The sequence below is a fragment of the Miscanthus floridulus genome, unplaced genomic scaffold (genome assembly GCF_019320115.1).
Source record: "Miscanthus floridulus cultivar M001 unplaced genomic scaffold, ASM1932011v1 os_975, whole genome shotgun sequence".
Lineage (NCBI taxonomy): Eukaryota > Viridiplantae > Streptophyta > Magnoliopsida > Poales > Poaceae > Miscanthus > Miscanthus floridulus.
The window spans coordinates 1-18,970 of NW_027098557.1; the positions used below are offsets into that span (position 1 = coordinate 1).

The 18,970-nt window shown below is 47.1% G+C and overlaps 1 pseudogene; it reads right to left on the reverse strand.

Annotated features, from left to right (window-relative positions):
* Window positions 1-954: 954 nt before the first annotated feature.
* Window positions 955-2,326, reverse strand: LOC136535478 (uncharacterized; annotated as a pseudogene).
* Window positions 2,327-18,970: the final 16,644 nt, after the last annotated feature.

Sequence of the window (18,970 nt, forward strand, 5' to 3'; positions counted from 1 at the left end):
ATCCTCCGACCATCCGGTCTTATGAGCGGGGGACACACGGGTGGCCGCCGTCGCCAGGAACATGGAGGAGCGTGACGAGTTCCTGGCGGACATCCGCTATCGCCTGGACCAGGCGCAGGCGGTCCAGAAGAAGCACTACGACAAGTTCCACCGTCATGTCGCGTATCAGGTGGGCGATTGGGCCCTCCTTCGTCTTCGTCAGCGGGCAGCTTCGTCCATTCCCCAGGCCGTCACGGCAAGCTCAAGCCGCGCTACTTCGGCCCCTACCGCGTCGTCGAACTCATCAACGGCGTCGCTGTCCGCCTGGCCCTTCCGCCTCGCGCTCGGCTGCACGATGTGTTCCACATCGGTCTCCTCAAGAAGTTCTGTGGGCCGCCACCGGATGCTCCACCACCACTGCCCCCCATCCACTATGGTGCGTCGGTTCCAGAGCCAAAGCGGGCCGTGCGGGCACGATTGGCGCGCGGTGTGCGCCAGGTCCTTGTCTAGTGGAAGGGCGAGTCGGCTGCAACGACTACATGGGAAGACGTCGAGGCCTTCGCCGCCAAGTACCCGGCCTTCCAGCTCGAGGACGAGCTGCTCCTCGACGGGGGGAGAGATGTCATGTGGGGCCGCACATACGCCAGGAATAGAAGGGCCCAAGATGCGCGGCGTGCAGCAGCACGCTAGGGCGATGCGGGCGCCACGGTCACCGCGGCAGGCACCAACGCAGGGCTCGGTTTAGAAAGTGGCTAGATTAAAGGAGAGCCAATCAAGGGGCCTCTGATTTAGGAGTGATTTGTGAGAGTCTGTTGAGGCTATGGCCTATAGGAGTCCTTGTAATCCGTCTTTGGGATTAAGCAAGAACAATTATCTCTCCTTCCCCTCTCAACAAAATGGGCGCTGAGGGGTAAAACTCGCCCCAACACGGATCGCGGCTACGAACTACGTAGCCGGGGTGCGCCTACCCTATCCCTCGACGCCCTTGACAGCTTATTTATTTAAACTTGTACAGAGTATTTAAAATAAAATTTGTACAGATCCAATCATTTCACATTAGAAGACAATCCAGACTGGGAGGTCCGACTATATTGCAGCAATTTGTTCTTAGTAACTCCTATGGTGAGATGATGATATATACAATCCTTTATTTACAAAATCAACAACAGAGGTATAATTGGCTGTCCGTATATAAATTTTAAATATCCTAACAGAAGATGCAAAAAGATGACAACATTACATAAATAAAAAAGATATACATATAATGTTGCCACAGGAAACATCAAGTTGCTACTAGTAAGAGGCCAGAATATTAATAGGTCGAACATGTTTCTCAGATCCAGGATTTAAATAAAGAAAAATATGTGTGTTGGCATTACTCACCTATCATCTGCGAGCTCAAAATTACTGTTCTCGGCCAGAGTTCCCAGGTCAGAGAATGACCTGTACAAGACAAGGTCAATGAGCCAAAATTTACTCCATACATAAACAATAATTATGTGAGTCTCACGTGGTGCTAGCTAGCTATAAACATACTGTATGAGCTCCCCAAGCCTAGTATCAGCTTCAACCTTGAGGGGATCCTTATTAGCGAGCAGCGAAGCGGCGTTCTTCAGTATCAAGCTGAATGTGCACACCTACAGGGTAATTCCATCAAACACCTAGAGCACCAAAAACAAACCCACCATGCAAGTGAAGGTCAAAAGCCCCAACCTCAACGCCAGTCCGCGACTGGAACGCGACAATCGAGTTCCTCTGCCGCGGCACGCAGTCCCTCCCTGCCGCACCGATCCGCCCCCTCACCTCCTCGGCGTCCTCGGCAGACGCACTCGGCGAAGCTACATTGCATAGCAAAGCCACGGTTGCTAAGAATTTCCTGGACGTCCGACCAGATTAGGCAAGGTTGAACGCTTCCGAGGACATGGAATTACCGAGAAGAGCCTGGGATTTGACGAGGGTGTCCCGGGAGGCGGCGATGGGCGCGAGGAGGTAGGACGCCGACTTCTTCTTCTGCTCCCGCAGCAGCTCCTTGGGCCCAGCTGCGCGCGCCAACACGAAGAGGAACAGGAGAAAGAGAGAAGACAAGTGAGAGCCGATAGAGTTGGTAAGCGAGGCGAGGGATGCGGTCGTACGGATGCCGAGGGAGAAGCCGGCGGCGGCGGGGCGTGCCGGCGCTGCCGCGGCCAGGACGAGTGCGACGAGCGCGGTGCGGCGGGAGGCGATGCTCGGTGGCGCCGGTAGCGTCGGTTGTGGCTGTGAGGGTTCCGGGGGGAGACGCTGCTGCCGTCGTGCTGCGCCGGAGAGGCGGCCTCGCCGGCGGCGCGGCGGGCGACTGGATGGCGCTCATGGCTAGGCGTGCGTGGCAGCGCGGGGGGACAGCGGGTGGGATTGCGCTTCCTCTGCGCGTGGGCCTCCAAGCTTTACGGGCCGTCCAGCTGTCCAAATCCACACGAACTATTCCGTTACGTATTCTGAGTGCTACGTCTTCCGGTAGTATGAACGGGTCCCATGATGGTTCCGCCTTCAGGAATCACGAGGGCCGCGGTCGCTCGCACGGCACGGCGGCCGCCACCGACGGCGACCCCGAATCGGAGCACGCCGCGGAATCCTGCAAGTGCAAGACGGGAACAGTCGTGTCGGGTTTTTTTAACAACGAGTAAATGTCTGATTTGGAACGTGTGCTCGAAGAATATAAGGGTTATATTATTTTTTGGTGGTGAAAATCTCTATTTAATTTGATGCTGCTCGTGTTATCGGCTTGATTTACAGTAGAGGTTATAAACAGGCGAGAGAGGGAGATGATCCTAAGTCTGTGGTGAAATGAGTGAACGGATGCTGAGAGCTCGCTGCTGCTCAGTCATGTGTCGTGTCGTGCTTTGTGGTTAGATCCTCTTTTTTTCATGGGGCGTTCTGTTTTCCCTTTATAGACGAAGGAAAAACGCGGGTTACAGAGAATGAAAAAGTAGAATAACAGAGAGAAGAGGTTTCTAGGGTCGTCGGGTCTTCTTCATTCATGTGGGTCCTGTAATCCTTTAGATGTAACAGGGATGGCTCCATGTCGCGGCCATTCTTGTCACTGGCGCCATGCGCAGGCATATCTGCCGGTCATAGCGTTCACTCGCCCCGGTGGACGTCGGGTGAAACGACGACATGTCAGCGTCCGTACGAGGATTAGGCAGAAAAACAATGGCACAATGACACGCCCGATACTGTTTTTGATGTGAATCCCCAGGTATGGCCCGTCATGGCCACGGGTTACATTGAGTCGTGACAGCCTCTTTCCTGCCATCGAGTTTGACTCAGGCCCATAGCTTGACCTAGAGTGGTTGACAGCGGTATAGATCCCCATCGGACGAGACGGAACCCGCGTCCTCGCACGGGTCGGGCGGGGCGGAGCCCGCGACCTTGGAGAGACGGAAACCGGCCCGTCCTTAGGTGGGCGAGACGGAGCCCGCACCCAAGGGGTCGGACGAGACGGAGCCCGCGTCGCCGTCGGGCGAGACGAGCCCGCGATCTTAGGCGAGATGGAACCTGTGTCGTGAGTTTGGACGAGACGGAGCCCGCACCTAAGGGGTCGGGGGAGACGGAGCCTGCGGCCTCCGATGTGTCGGCGAGATGGAGCCGCGACCTTGACGGTTACGGGCGGAGACTTTTTAATACGTCTTGAGCTATCGGAGAGTGGGCGTGGAGCTAACTTCTGCTTTGGGTATCTCTAATATCGATACCTGAACAGTAGCCCCGATCCTGGGGAGGAGTAGGATAATCCTTTGGAGGCTTTTCCGGACAGGAGGACTCTGAGGGCCTTGGCCTTCTTTTTTTAGCCCGCGAGTGTTCTATAGGATGGCGATTCCCTTTTGTCACGATCGGTCTTCTTGGGCATGTAACCGTATGATTTGTGTAGTCAGAAAGATTTTTCTTGATTTCGGTTCCCTAGGATCCGATCGGTCCGCCATCGTATGCGGCGATCGTTTGATCTCCTTGCGAGTCTAGCTTTCCTCAAGCCACCGCGTAGCAGGGTCGGTCGAGGGTCGGCTCATCTTTGTGATCGTTATCCCTTAAGCATTTTTTGATAAAACGGAGGGGCTGAGCCGTGCCACGTTTTTCCTCGATGAACGAAACATGATGCTCGGTGAGCTATTAATAGGCTAGTCCAAGTGAGGCCCCGGCTTCCCGTTCATGGGGGTCCGGCATGGGTTAGCTGGTGACCAACTCCAGGCTCTTGGCGGCCAATACATATAGTTCTTAGGTCCATTCGGCTGGTCCGAAGGACTTGTATTTCTTCGAGGAAAAACCATGGACTGGGAACCGACCAAGACTCGAACGTGGGCCGGGATGCCCATGGCGCTCGTGCGCCTAGGTACTGGCAGCTAGTGTCCCATCCCTTTCCACCCTCGTTCTGAGGGTGTCTCGGAGCGGCTGTGAACCCATCGACAGGCCAGCCTTCAAACTCCTGGTCCTGAATGGGCAGTAGGAGCATTTTCAGCTCTGTATCCCTCCTTACATGCGACAGTTCTTGGCCCATCGAACCGGGCGAACCGTCAACCGGCGTGTCCTTCGAGGTCATGGCCAGAGATAGCGTGCGCGCGATCTTCGGAGGGAGGTGACGTGACACGGCGCAACAGACGTGTGAACCTTGGCGGATGGTTCATCTTCTCACCCCGCTCCATCCTATAAATAACGGCCTCCCCCTTCATGTTTCTACACATCAAAACCACAGCCTTACCTTCTCCGTTTCTCCACCGCCACCATTCGGATCTGCCGTGCTTGCTAATCCGCTGTCGGAGCCCTAGATATGTAGCTTTTGCTTCTCCAACTTCAGGCGGACATGAATGGTAAGTCTCTGGTTTCCCTACATTCCGTGGTAAGCCTTTTGGCATAGTCGGTACGTGACTTGGGTAGGTCTCGATGACAAGTTCGGGGCAGAAGTGGTGAAGAACTGTGGCCTGGAGAAGGAGCTCAGCGATGTGAAGGACCCTCCAGAAGGAGAGCGACGAACATGACAACTTGTGTGTCACCGTCCAGCTAGTCTGCTATGAGCTCGAGCTAGCCCCGGAGCAGGAGCCAAGCTCGCTCATGGTTCGCGCCACCCGGATCACGGACCAGGCGCATGATATGGCAAGGGACGTGCTTCGCTTTGGCGTTCACCGATCGTTTGTGATCACCCATTCTCATTACAAGAACATCGATCTGGCGATGATGAGCCAAGGCTTCGTGCCCGTCTATACCGACGCCGAGCTAGATGACATCGAGACGGAGGTGGCCTCCCTGGCGGGAACTGAGGGGTTAGTTTAGTTAGATAGGTCAGGCGGCGCATTTGTAATAAGCGGACAAGTTCCAAACCTTGTGTTTCGTTTAAACAAGCTTGTTTTTCTCCCTTTTTATGTGTAAAAAGAGTTAATGCATTCTGACCCTTCCTATTGTTAAGACTGTAGAGCTCGAGGTATGGGCAAAAAACTCTAATCACGCTGGTAAGCAAGAGTGCCGTAGCCGCTGGGGCGTAGGTTTCTTGCAGTCCGATCAGTTTTACTCAGCATTTGTTTCCACAAACCTTGCCTCTTGGTTTTTAACACGAGAAAGGGTCGGGCACGGTGACTATTTTAGAATGGATATATATACCCTTATCAGCTCTCGAGTGAGGCCCGACCCCTTTGAAAGCTCTAGTTTGGTTTTGGTGAATTGATGAAACCCTAAGTGCTAACCTAGTTTATCAAGTGATCATGAGATAGGTAGCACACTCCAAGTGATGAAGCAAATGAAGATCATAGCATGATGATGATGATACCATGATGATGATCAAGTGCTTGGACTTGGAAAAGAAGAAAGAGAAAAACAAAAAGCTCAAGGCAAAGGTATAAACCATAGGAGCTATTTTGTTTTGATGATCAAGACACTTAGAGAGTGTGATCACATTTAGGATTGATAGTCGTACTATTAAGAGGGGTGAAACTCATATCGGAATACGGTTATCAAAGTGCCACTAGATGCTCTAACTCATTGCATATGCATTTAAGATCTAGTGGAGTGCTAACACCTTTGAAAATGATTGTGAAGATATGCTAACACTTGTGCACAAGGTGATACACTTGGTGGTGTTGGCACATTTACAAAGGAGGTGGTGTTTGGCGGGATTCGGCGCTTTCGGAAAAATGAATTGCCCATTTTCTATTGCGCCGGATGCAAATTCTTGTGGTTGGCACATTGGATCAAGGGTAAAGAAGATAGAGGAGAAAGGAATTCGGTCTCACTGTTTAACAGTGACCGGACGCTGAGTCTGAAACGACCGGACGCTGAAGTAGTGCGTCTGGTCAGGCTATCGGTCGGCATAGTGCTTAGGGTTAAGCACCGAACGCTGGGCTGCGTCCGGTCGAGTTGACCGGACGCGTCCGGTCATGCTCAGGAGCTTACTGTAAACGACCGGACGCAGGGGCTTCAGCATCCGGTCAGTTCGAAGAAGCAGCGTCCGGTCGAGGCTGATGACCGTTGAGTCTGGACACGTGGCTGACATTGAGCGACCGGACGCTAAGGGCCAGCGTCCGGTCAGTCTGACCGGAGCGTCCGGTCAGAACGCGTTTTGCCCAGTGAAGGGGTATAACGGCTCTATTTGATTGGGGCTCTATTTATAGCCCCACGATCGGCTCAAGCTTACTCTCTTGGCCATTTCTATTGACATAGCATACTTGTGAGCTTAGCCAAAGCCCTCCCACTCATCTAGATCATTGATTCATCATCATAGTGAGATTAGGAGTGAATCCAAGTGCATTGCTTGAGTGATTGCATCTAGAGGCACTTGGTGATTGTGTTTCGCTGCGGATTTCTCTTGTTACTCTTGGTGGTTGCCGCCACCTAGACGGCTTGGAGCAGCAAGGATCGTTGAGTGGAGGAAGTGATTGTCTCTGACTCCGATCATGGTGATTGTGAGGGGTTCTTGACCTTTTCCCAGCGGAGCGCCAAAAGGTACTCTAGTAAATTGCTTGTGGCTTGTGTGATCCTCATCTTGTGTTGGTTGTGCGGCACCCTATTAAGGGTTTGGAGAGTGATGCCAATCAGCGCGTGAACCTCCAAGTGAGTGAATCGCCACAATGAGGACTAGCTTGCCGGCAAGCAAGTGAACCTCGGTAAAAATCATTGTGTTCATCATTTGATTCCGAGGTGATTGGTCTACATTGGTATTCATCATTGTGATTGATTGGTTCCTACCACTACACGGCGGTATAACTCTCTTACTCACTCTTATATTACCGCAAACTAGTTATCAAGCTCTTTAGTGTAGTTAGTTGTGAGAGCTTGTTTGTTTGATTAGTGTTGCTCTTTAGTTAGTCTTTGAGAGCACACTAATTTAGCTAAGTGTCATAGCTATTGTGTGGATATACACTATTCGAAATAGAATTATGGTAGGTGGCTTGCATTTTAGTAGGCTAGCGCAACACTCGCTTCACCGCATAATTGTCTAACATATTTTGTTAAGTGTTGTTGTAGAATTTTATTAGGCTATTCACCCCCCTCTAGCCATTAGGACCTTTCACCCTTGCATTGCTAGGGTCAGGTTTCACTAAAGATCGAGGAGACGATAGCAAAACTGGTAAGAGAAAGTGTTTTTTGTTTCAGAAACGTTATTCTTAGTTTTATACGTACCCCTTCCTGGATCTGAGCCATTGTCCTGCGACCGTTCGCATTCATGACATGAGTCCAACTTCCTTGATGTCCCATGCGTTGTAGGGTCGATCGAGGGGTCAACTCATCTTTGTGATCGTCATCCCTCAAGCGTTTTTTTCTCAATAAAATGGAGGGGCTGAGCCATGCCACGTTTTTCCTCGATGGACGAAACATGGTGCTCAGTGAGCTATTAATGGGAATAGTCCAAGTGGGGCCCTAGCTTCTCGTTCATGGGGGTCTGGCAGGGTCGCTGGTGACCGACTCTAGATTCTTAGTGGCCAATCCATATAGTTCTCGGGTTCGTTCTACTGGTCCTAAGGGCTTATTGCTTTTCTTCGAGGAAAAACATGGACTGGGAACTGACCAAGACTCGAATGTGGGCCGGGATGCCCATGGCGCTCATGCGCCCAGTGTCGGTGTTCAAGTTACCACCGACGAGTAAATTTCTAGTATTAAGCATCTAGCTCGGATGGTGTGCTAGAGGACACGAGGTTTATACTGGTTTAGGCAGAAAGTCCCTACGTCCAGTTCATCACTGCTACTCGTATTATTAGCACTAAAATTTCATAGTAGGGGTTACAAATGGGCAAGAGAGGGAAAGGATCATAAGTCTCTGGTCGAAGGACGTGAGTGGGTGCTGACAGCTCGATTGCTGCTCAGTCATGTGTTCATGTTGTGTTCTTGTGTGGATCTGGATTGATTGGTTCGGATTGGATCGGTCCCCTTTATGGGGCACCCTACTTTTCCTTTTATAGGCCAAGGGGAAAGCACGGGTTACAGCGGAAGGAAAAGGAGAAGAATAAGAGAGAGAGGCGTTCTAGGATCAATCGGGTCCTTCTTCTCCGTTACGCTGCGTCTCGCCACCCCTGTAGATGTCAACAGGGATGGCTCCACGTCGCGGCCCTATCCATCATGGCACCATACGTGTAACAGAACCGACCAATATACGAGATTAAGTAAGAAAATCTTCCGCCGAAGCAGATAATTTAACGAACTTAAGCCCGTATAACCGGTAGTCCGTGAAACCACGAAGGACTACCGGTTATACTGGGCTTAGTTCACACAAGTATTACTCAATGATACAAGGCATAAATCCTTCGTTGGTTTCATGGACTACCGGGTTATACAGGCTTAAGTTAGTTAAATTATCTGCTTCGGCGGAAGATTTTCTACTTAATCTCGTATAATTCTTGGTCGGTTCTGTTATAATACGTAGGCGTCATCCATCGGTCATGGCACTCCATTTTGTCCTGGTGGATGTCGTGGTGAACTGACGCGCCTGTTAGCGTTCATACGAGGGTTAGGCAGAACAGCACCGGCACACCCATCGCTGTTCTTGATGTGAATCCTTAGGTATGGCCCGTCATGGCCATGGGTTACGTCAGGGTATGCCGGTCTCTTCCTTGGTGTCGGAGTTTGACCCAGGCCCATATGCCTGGCCCTGGAGTGGTTGGCGGTGGTATGGGACCCCATCGGGCGAGACAGAGCCCTCACCCAAGGAGTTAGGCGAGGCGGAGCCCGAACCTGAGGGGTTGGGTGAGGCAGAGCGCAAACCTAAGGGTCAGGCGAGATGGAGCCCGTGACCTTAGGGTCAGGTGAGGCGGAGCCTATGGTCGGAGGTCGGGCAAGGCAAAGCCTGTGGCCTTAGGGTCGGGCAAGGTGGAGCCCGTGGCCTTAGGGTCGGGTGAGGCAGCCCATCCCCAGAGGTCAGGCGAGGCGGAGCCCGCGTGCCTAGTGGTCGGTCGGAGTTGTAGTTGCGCTCTTGACTACTTAGATGAATCAATGTTTGATGGCCATTAGCTCCTCCTCTTTGGGTACCCTAGTATTTGTTCCCGACAGTAGCCCCTGATCCTGTGGAGGAGTAGAACACTCCTTCAGAGGCTTTTTCGAATGGGAGGACTCTAAGGGCCTTGGCCTTCTTTTGTCACCCATGGCATGTCCTAGGGATGGTGATTTCCTTTCGCCGTGATCGAACCCCTCGGGGGTCTGTCGTTCTACGACCGCACGTTCGGTCTCCTTACGAGTCCAACTTTCCTTGAGCTCTCGCCCATAGCAGGGGTCCAGTTGAGGGTCGGCTCATTTTGTGATCGTCTTCCCTTAAGCGTTTTTTCTGATAAAACAGAGGGGATGTGCCATGATTTTCCTCTATGGATGAATCATGGCGCTCGGTGAGTTGTTAATGGGTTAGTCTGAGTGGGGCCCCGGCAACCTATTCATGGGGGTCTATCTTGGGTCAGCTAGTGACCGACTCTAGATTCTCAGCGGTCAATCCATATAGTTCTCGGGTCCATTCGACCGGTCTCGAGGGCTCTCTGCCTTTCTTTGAGGAAAAACCATGGTTCGTATCCGGTCGAGACCTGAACATGGGCCAAGATGGCTGTGGCACTCGCACGCCCGAGTACTGGCCGCTAGCAAGCCCATCTCTTCCACCCCTTGCTCTTATGGTGCCCAGAACGGTCATGAACTCATCGATGGGCCGACCTTCGAACTCCTAGACCTGAATGGGCCCTAGGAGCGTTTTAGCTCTATATCCCTTTTACCTGCGATGGTTCTCGGCTTATTGATCAGGCAAATCATTATCTGGCGTGTCCTTTGAGGGTATGGCTAGAGATTGCGTGTGCATGATCTTCGGAGGGAGGTGTTGTGTCATGGCATAGCGGGCGCGTGAATCTAGATGGACGGTTCACCTTCTCGCCCTGCTGAAAGGTCCTAATGGCTTAGAGGGGGGGGGGTGAATAACCTATTAAAAATTTCTACAACAACACTTAACAAAATGGTTAGACAATTATGAGGCGAAGCAAGTGTTGCGCTAGTCTACTCAAAAGGCAAGCCACCTATCACAATTCTAGTTTAGATAGTGTCTATTCACACCATAGCTATGACACTACTCTATGTTAGTGTGCTCTCAAGGCTAGCTAAAGAGCCCACACAACCAAGCATTGCAAGCTCTCACAACTAGCTACACTAAAGAGCTTGATAACTAGTTTGCAGTAATATAAAGAGAGTGATCAAGAAGCATTTTATACCGCCGCGTAGATGAATGAACCAATCAATTACAAGGATGAATAACAATGAAGACCAATCACCTCGGAATCAATGATGAACATAATGATTTTTTTACCGAGGTTCACTTGCTTACTGGCAAGCTAGTCTCGTTGTGGCAATTCACTCACTTGGAGGTTCACGCGCTAATTGGCTTCACACGCCAAACCCTCAATAGGGTGCCGCACAAACCAACACAAGATGAGGATAACACAAGCCATGAGCAATCCACTAGAGTACCTTTTGGCTCTCCGCCAGGGAAGGTCAAGAACCCTTCACAATCACCATGATCGGAGCTGGAGACAATCACCACCTCGCCTCAACGATCCTCGCTGCTCCAAGCCATCTAGGTGGCGGCAACCACCAAGAGTAACAAGCAAAACCCGCAGCGAAACACGAACACCAAGTGCCTCTAGATGCAAACACTCAAGCAATGCACTTGGATTCTCTCCCAATCTCACAAGGATGATGAATCAATGATGGAGATGAGTTGGAGGACTTTGGCTAAGCTCACAAGGTTGCTATGTCAATGCAAAATGGCCAAAGGTATGACCTTCAACCGGCCATGGGGCTTAAATAGAAGCCCCCACGAAATAGAGCCGTTGTACCCTTTCACTAGGCGCAACGTGGGGTGACCGGATGCTCCGGTCCAATCGACCGGACGCTAGCCCTCAGCGTCCGGTCACGTGATTCACGCCACGTGTCCCCTGCTTCAAATACTGTTCATTAGATTTCAACGGTCATCAGCTGACTGGACGCGTCAGTTAGAAAGTGACCGGACGCTGGACCCCAGCGTCCGGTCGTTTCTAGTAAGGTTCCAAACACGAATTTTTAACGATCGGACGTGTCCGGTCATGCCCGATCGGACTCACCCAACGTCTGGTCATTCAACGTCTCCTCTGTACGCCTTATGTCAGCGTACGTCAGCACTAACCGGGTGCACCCTGCCAGCGTCCGGTCATAGAGTGACCTAGCGTCTGGTCATTTGACCGACGCTAGTGTCTTCACTGATACATCTGACCGGACGCGCCGGTCCAACCGTGGCCAGCGTCCGGTCACTCCTAGTGACCTCCGTCTTTTCTGTCTAGGGCATCGGTGGAGTTTCTTACCCTTGCTCCCAAACTTCACCACCCTTGATCAAATGTGCCAACCACCAAGTGTATCACCTTATGCACATGTGTTAGCATATTTTCACAAACATTTTCAAGGGTGTTAGCACTCCACTAGATCCTAAATGCATATGCAATGAGTTAGAGCATCTAGTGGCACTTTGATAACCACATTCCGATACGAGTTTCACCCCTCTTAATAGTACGGCTATCAATCCTAAATGTGATCACACTCTCAAAGTGTCTTGATCACCAAAATAAAATAGCTCCTATGGTTTATACCTTTGCCTTGAGCTTTTTGTTTTTCTCTTTCTTCTTTCCAAGTCCAAGCACTTGATCATCATCATGGTATCATAATCATCATGCTATGATCTTTATTTGCTTCATCACTTGGAGTGTGCTACCTATCTCATGATCACCTAATAAACTAGGTTAGCACTTAGGGTTTCATCAATTCACCAAAACCAAACTAGAGCTTTCAATCTCCCCCTTTTTGGTAATTGATGACAACCCTTTCACAAAGATATGAATTGAAATTCAATTAAATCTATGTTGCTTACCCAAGCATATTTGCCATGTGTAAAAGGATATGGACAAGTTTCATGAACCCCAAATGGTAGCAATTGCTCCCCCTACATATGTGCTAAGAGTTTGGATTGTAGCTTGCACGTATGCTTGGATAGAAAATATAGGAGTCAATGTCTACCAAATGATGCTAAGGTATAAAAGATGGACCTTTGAAGTGTGATACCAATCGGAGTGCACCATTATACCATCCTTAGCATCATGGTTAGCTTGATACCACTTAGAAACAACACTTTGAAAATGAAATCACTATATAACCTATGCATACTAGTTTTTCATTTCATCATTCAAACCTACAACTAGCATACGCCACACAAGCATGGATATCAAAATTTAAAACTTGTGCCATGCAAGCAAACATATGAAATGCACATTCAAATGCACCATACAAGTTCATGAGCTTGCTCCCCCTACTTATGTGCTCAAAATTTTAATTGATTCCTTTCCTTTGTCATATCTCTCCCCCTATGTCAAATTCCCCTTTGGTGTCTATTTACTATCTTTGTGCACTATTTCTCCCCCTTTGTCATCAATGACCACAAAGGTTTAAAAAGTAGATAGGTTAAGATTATCAATGTCAATCAATGGGGTGAGAATAATTTTCTCAAATTTGGTCCAATCTAGATCATTTGCCAAAGATATCTAACTTGGTTTGATCCAAGGACAAGCTTCTTCACACCTCCAAATAAGGGTTATCTTGTACCATGTTGAGTTAAGCACTTAGAGCTCATTTTCTAGATTAAACACTCGGTTTACAAGCCCACAAATATGTCATATGCTACCACTAGATCAAAATAAGCATAGAAGCAATAGTGGCACTATACAATCATCAAATTCATTTGATTTTCATGAATGAGCCTATTAAACATGAAAGATGTCTAGATGCACTAAACAAGTCCTTAGCAAGGATATATGCCATGCCAATCAACTTTTACCTTAGATTGCTCGAAGGAGAGGCATGTCATATAAGTGGGGAGGTGCATCAACACATATTTGAGAAATCCAATATGTTCAACTCATTCCTTAGCTTGCAAAACCTTTTCTCATCCAATGGCTTGGTGAATATGTCGGCAAGTTGATCTTTTGTGCCTACACTCTCAATGCAAATGTCCCCTTTTTGTTGGTGATCTCTTATAAAATGATGGCGGACATCAATGTGCTTTGTTCTTGCATGTTGAACCGGATTGTTGGTCAACTTGATTGCACTCTCATTGTCACATAGCAATGGTACTTTCTTGAACTTGATTCCAAAGTCACTCAAAGTGGCCTTCATCCAAAGTATTTGTGCACAACAACTACCGGCGGATATGTATTCAGCTTCGGCGGTTGATAATGCAACACCATTTTGCTTTTTGATGACCATGAAACAAGTGATCTTCTCAACAATTGACATGTGCCTGAGGTGCTCTTCCTTTCAACCTTGCATCCCGCATAATCCGAGTCGGAGTAGTAACCAACTAGCTCAAACTTTGCTCCTTTGGGATACCACAAACCAACTTTGGTGTACGCTTCAAGTATCTCAATATTCTCTTTGTAGCCTTCAAATGACTTTCTCTTGGTGAGGCTTGAAATCTTGCACACATGCATACACTAAACATGACATCCGACCTTGATGCGGTCACATAGAGTAGGCTTCCAATCATAGACCAATATAATTTTGATCCACCATGTTTCCAGTTGCATCACTATCCAAGTTGACATTTGTTCCCATTGGTGTGCTAATGACTTTGCTATCACTCATGCCAAACTTCTTGATCATGTCCTTGATATACTTGCCTTGACTCATAAAAGTACCATTCTTCAATTGCTTGATTTTAAGACCAAGGAAGTAAACTTAACTCTCCAATCATGGACATCTCAAACTTTAGCCATCATCTTTCCAAACTCATCACAAAAGTCTTGATTGGTTGATCCAAATATGATGTCATTTACATAGATTTGCAACACAAATAATCTTTTCCAATCTTCTTGATGAAAAGAGTGGTGTCAACCTTGCCCATCATGAACCCTTTAGAGAGTAGGAAGTCCATCAATCTCTCATACCATGCTCTAGGTGCTTGCTTCAAGCCATACAATGCCTTCTCAATTGTACACATGGTCGGGCTTCTTGTCATCTTCAAAACCGGGTGGTTTGCTCAACTATACTCTTCATTGATGTAACATTGAGAAATGCATCTTAACATCCATTTGATAGAGTTGATGTTGTGGCACAAGCATAGGTAGGAAGTTCTTATGCTTCCAATCTACAACCGGGGCATATGTTTCTCCAAAGTCAAGACCTTCAACTTGTGTATAGCCTTGTGCTACCAATCTTGCTTTGTTCCTTACTACTATCCCATCTTGATCTTGCTTGTTTCTAAAGACCCATTTGGTTCCAATCACATTGTGTCCCTTTGGTCTCCTACTAATTCCCATACTTGATTTCTTGTGAAGTTATTCAATTCTTCATGCATAGCATTCACCCAATCAACATCCTTCAATGCTTCATCTATCTTCTTTGGTTCAATGGATGACACAAATGAGAAGTGTTCACAAAATGATGCCAATCTTGATCTTGTTTGTACACCTCTTGAAATATCACCAATGATAGTGTCCAATGGATGATCTCTTGCAATATTGGTTGGTTGGAGGATTGGAACTTGATTGCTTGCACTTGCTTGATCATTGGGTTGAGATGATGTACTAGCCACTTGATCTTGTTCATTATCATGAGATCCACTTGCACTAACTTGATTTGTATCATCTTGCACATTTGAGTTAGAGAGCACTTGCACTTGATCATCTTCATCATCATTCACTTGCCTAGGCCTCAATTCACCAATATCCATGTTCTTCATGGCATTTGAAAGTTGAATGCCTCTAACATCTTCCAAGTTCTCATTCTCTACTTGTGAACCCTTGGTTTCATCAAATTCAACATCATGAACTTCCTCAAGAGTACCACTATCCAAATTCCAAACTCTATATGCTTTGCTTGTAGTGGAATAACCAAGTAGGAATCCTTCATCACATTTCTTGTCAAACTTGCCCAATCTTGCCTTTCTTCAAGATATAGCATTTGCAACCAAAGACCCAAAATATGCAATGTTGGGCTTTCTACCATTCAAGAGCTCATATGGTGTCTTCTCTTTCAATCGGTGACAATAGAGGCGGTTGCTACAATAGCAAGCTGTGTTGATAGCTTCGGCCCAAAAGATTGACTCACATATTACTCACTAAGCATAGACCTTGCCATATCAATAGTGTTCTATTCTTCCTCTCAACAAGGCCATTTGATTGTGGAGTGTATTTGACTGAGAATTGATGTCAATTCTAAATTCATCACATAACTCATCAATTCTAGTGATTCTTGAACTCACAACCATTGTCACTTCTAACTCTCTGATGGTTGTTTCAAACTCATTGTGAATGCCCTTGACAAATGATTTGAATGTTGCAAACATATCACTTTTATCCACTAGAAAGAATATCCATGTGTATCTAGTATAGTCATCCACTATCACAAATCCATATTTGTTTCCACCATACTAGTGTATTGTGTTGGCCCAAACAAATCCATGTGCAATAACTCAAATGCTTTACTAGTGCTCATCATGCTTTTCTTAGGATGGGTGTTTCCAACTTGTTTGCCAGCTTGACAAGAGCTACAAAGCTTATCCTTTTCAAACACAACATCTTTCAAGCCTTTAACTAAGTCATGCTTAACCATCTATTCAATTGTTTCATTCCAACATGACCAAGCCTTCTATGCCATAACCAACCCATGTAGACTTAGTGAACAAGCATGTAGATAATCTAGCTTCAATAGCATTGAAATCAACCAAGTATAGATTCTCATATCTAAAGCCTTTGAAGATCAAGTTGAGCCATCTACACTTATGATCTCTACATCATCTACCCCAAATATGCATTTGAATCTAAGATCACACAATTGAGCCACGGATAGCAAATTAAAGTTCAAGCTCTCTACTAGCAACACATTGGATATGCTCAGTCATTGGATATTGCAATCTTACCAAGCCCTTTGACCTTGCTTTGCCACTGTCACCAAATGTGATACTAATCATAACCATCATTGCCATTGGTGTTGATTGAGTTGAACATTCTTGCATCACCGGTCATGTGTTGAGGTGCACCCACTATCAAGAACCCAATGCCTTCCTCCGGCTTTGTAATTGACCTACAAAAGAAGATCAATTCTTTTTAGGTACCCAAACTTGCTTGGGTCCTTGAAGGTTAGTCACTAAGCTCTTTGGTACCCAAATGGCTTTCTTCTTTGAGCCCATCCATGGTTTACCAATGAACTTAGCCTTCACACCATTTGTACCCTTAGTAAGCATATAGCATGAATCAAGCTTATGAAGGATACATTAGCATTTTTGCTCTTGTTTTGCATTCTTGCTCTTTATGACCCTTGCTTGCAACTATGCAAAACCGACCATTGTTCTTCACAAAACTAGTCTTGTGAGGAGCAAAGGCCGCCTTGCCTTTCTTGGGGGTATAGCCCAATCCCTCTTTAGAGAGAAGCTCTTTGGCTACCCAAGCACATAAGCAAGCGGTCCTCACCACCATAAGCCTTAGCTAAGGTGTGAGTGAGCTTAGTGACCTCCTTCTTGAGGTTCTCATTCTCAACCACTAGTGAGGCATCACAAGTGAGACCATCACTACTAGATGAGGTAGAAGTGGAAGTGCTACAAGAAGGGTTAGTAGGAGCAACAATGATAGGCATAGATAGTGATTCATCAATTATATCACAAGTTAAACCTACATTGCAAGTTTCAACATGCTTCTTTTTATTTTGCTCATCAAGCAAAGAGGAATGAGCCTTTTCAAGCTTTTTGTGAGCTTTGCCAAGCTTCTCATTGGCTTCCTCTAGCCTCTCATGAGATGCATTGAGCTCATCAAAGGCTTGCTTAAGGGCTTTTAGTTCCTTACGCAAGCTTTTGCATTCCCTTCTCTTGATGTCAAAGTGTTCTCTAGCATCTCTAGCATGTCAAATAATTCATCTTTGTGGTTCATCATCACTATCACTATCATTTTTTCATTTTCATTTTCATCATGTTCTTCATCACTTTCATCATCACAGTTGTACCTTAGTGGCCTTAGCCATGAAGCATGATGAAGATTCGAAGAGAGAAGGCTTCTCATTGATAGCAATGCTTGCAAGAACCTTCTTCTTGGTGGTCTTGTTATCATCACTATCATCATCATCATCACTTGAGGAAGCATCACTATCCCAAGTGACTACATATGAACCACCCTTCTTCTTCTTGAATGCCATCTTGTCCTTCTTCTCTTTCTTTTCCTTCTTGTCCTTCTTCTTGTTCTTCTTGTTGTCATCATCATTGTCATATTGTATGGGCATTGAGCAACAAGATGATCTTTGCTTCCACACTTGAAGCACCTTCTTGACTCTTCTTTGTTCTTGGATGAAGACTTCTTTCTTCTAGCACGGTAGCCCTTCTTCACCATGAACTTGCCAAATCTCTTGACAAATAGAGCCATCTTCTCATCATCATCATCATCCCATGATTCATCTTCTTCACTTGATGTTTCTTGCTTAGCTTTGCCCTTGGATGATGTGGCCTTGAATGCCACTCTTCTTCTTCATCCTTCTTTCATCTTTCTTCTCCTTCTTTTCTTCCTTCTCATCTCATCTCTATATATATCATCGGTCATGATGTCTCCCAACACTTGGTTTGGTGTCATGGTGTCCAAACCACTTTTAGAATAGTGACCAATGTGCCAAATCTTGAAGGTAAGCATCTCAAGAACTTGTGGGAGAAGTCCTTGTCCTTCACCTCTTCTCCAAGTGCTTTGAGATCATTGATAAGCACTTGAAGCCTATGAAACATCTCCGGCACACTCTCATCCTCCTTCATCTTGAAGCTTGCAAACTTCTCTTGAGAATGTAAGCCTTTGCACCCTTCACGGCTTGAGTGCCCTCAAATGATTCTTCCAACTTCTTCCAAGCCTCATGAGCCATCTCAATATTCTTGATTTGCTCAAATGTTCTCTCATCAATTGCATCATGAATAGCACTTAGAGCAATGTCATTGTTTTGGAGAAGCACTTCTTCGGCCACGGTGGGATTCTCGGATCACCAATCTCAATTTTGGTTTCTACCACTTTCCACACTTTTCTATTGATTGACTTGATGTGTGTGGTCATCTTTGATTTCCAATAAGGATAATTTGTGCCATCAAATTGGGGTGGCTTCTTGGTGTTGTTGATTTGAGCCATTTTTACACCGAAGGTTGTTAAGCCTCAAATCATGGTGACCTCGGCTCTGATACCACTTGAAAGGTCCTAATGGCTAGAGGGGGGTGAATAGCCTAAAAAAATCTACAACAACACTTAACAAAATGGTTAGACAATTATGAGGCGAAGCAAGTGTTGCGCTAGCCTACTCAAAAGCAAGCCACCTACCACAATTCTAGTTTAGATAGTGTCTATTCACACAATAGCTATGACACTACTCTATGTTAGTGTGCTCTCAAAGGCTAACTAAAGAGCCACACCAACCAAGCAAGCAAGCTCTCACAACTAGCTACACTAAAGAGCTTGACAACTAGTTTGCGGTAATGTAAAGAGTGATCAAG